Source organism: Bison bison, unplaced genomic scaffold (assembly GCF_000754665.1).
Source record: "Bison bison bison isolate TAMUID 2011002044 unplaced genomic scaffold, Bison_UMD1.0 scf7180017864492, whole genome shotgun sequence".
Taxonomy (NCBI): domain Eukaryota; kingdom Metazoa; phylum Chordata; class Mammalia; order Artiodactyla; family Bovidae; genus Bison; species Bison bison.
In genome coordinates, this window is record NW_011495051.1 from 7,692,723 (window position 1) to 7,693,650 (window position 928).

The following is a 928-nucleotide window of genomic DNA, read 5'->3' on the forward strand; positions in this document are numbered from 1 at the left end:
GAACCCTCCTACCTGAGAGCAGACGCCCTGTGAGTGAGGTATGGGGGGGGGCAGTGGTGGGAGGGACAGGGGCAAGGCCACCCCCCCAAGCCTGAACGGCAACACAAAAGGCCCACACATGAGCCACCAGAAGCGTCTTCCCTTTATTGTAGTTTATTAATAGGGTACAGAGTGCAGGCACTTACAGTGGTCAAACCGAGCGAGCGAGAAGCTTTGCTCACGGAGAGGCCGCCCGGAGCCTGACCCGTGGGGGAGGCCCGGGTGGGGACCCAGAGGCCCTCCCAAGCTTCCCCATCCCATTCAGCCTCGAACCCCGGCTGCCCTGGGGACCCAGGAAGAGAAAGGGGGCGCCCAGGGAGGAGAGAGGTTGGCCGGGGCCGAGTGTTCCGGACCTGGTGAAGGCACCTCTGGCAGCCGAGGCTGGGCCGTGCAGTTAATGCGGCCGAGGAAGGAATATGTACAACTCGGGCAGGCGGGCAGGTAGTGCTGGGCCCGCGGGGCCTGGCTTGCCACTGGGAGCCCCAGCTGCTGAGAAGCAGAGCAAGGCCTATGGGGTATGGACACTGCGGTGCCGTTTCTTAGGCCTGGTCCACTCAGGCTTTCCTGGCCAGAGACCCCCGGATGAACCCCACCCCCCACACCAGCCTGGCTCCCTCCTTCAAGATGGCACTCAAGATGCAGCTCTCTCCTCTGGTACCTGAGACCCCATCTCCCAAAGTGCAACACCCCAGCACCCCTCATTCTGGGGCTCCAGGGGCCCTCCTTTCAGTGCTGTGTCCAGCCGGGGATGGGGGCCAGGGTTAGGGAAGAGCCAGGGGCTGCCCGCAGGGAGCCTGGTCCCGCCTGGGGACGGGAGGGCCAGGGGCGGCAGGTGGGCTTAGACCACCAAAGCTCCTGCACCGAGGGTCCTGCTCGAGGACTCCCAAGA

General features: G+C 64.8%; 1 protein-coding gene across 1 annotated transcript in view; it reads right to left on the reverse strand.

Moving 5' to 3' along the window:
- DNM2 (dynamin 2) overlaps positions 1-928 on the reverse strand; it is an 86,742-nt gene that overhangs the window by 2,485 nt on the left and 83,329 nt on the right. The window lies entirely within an intron of this gene.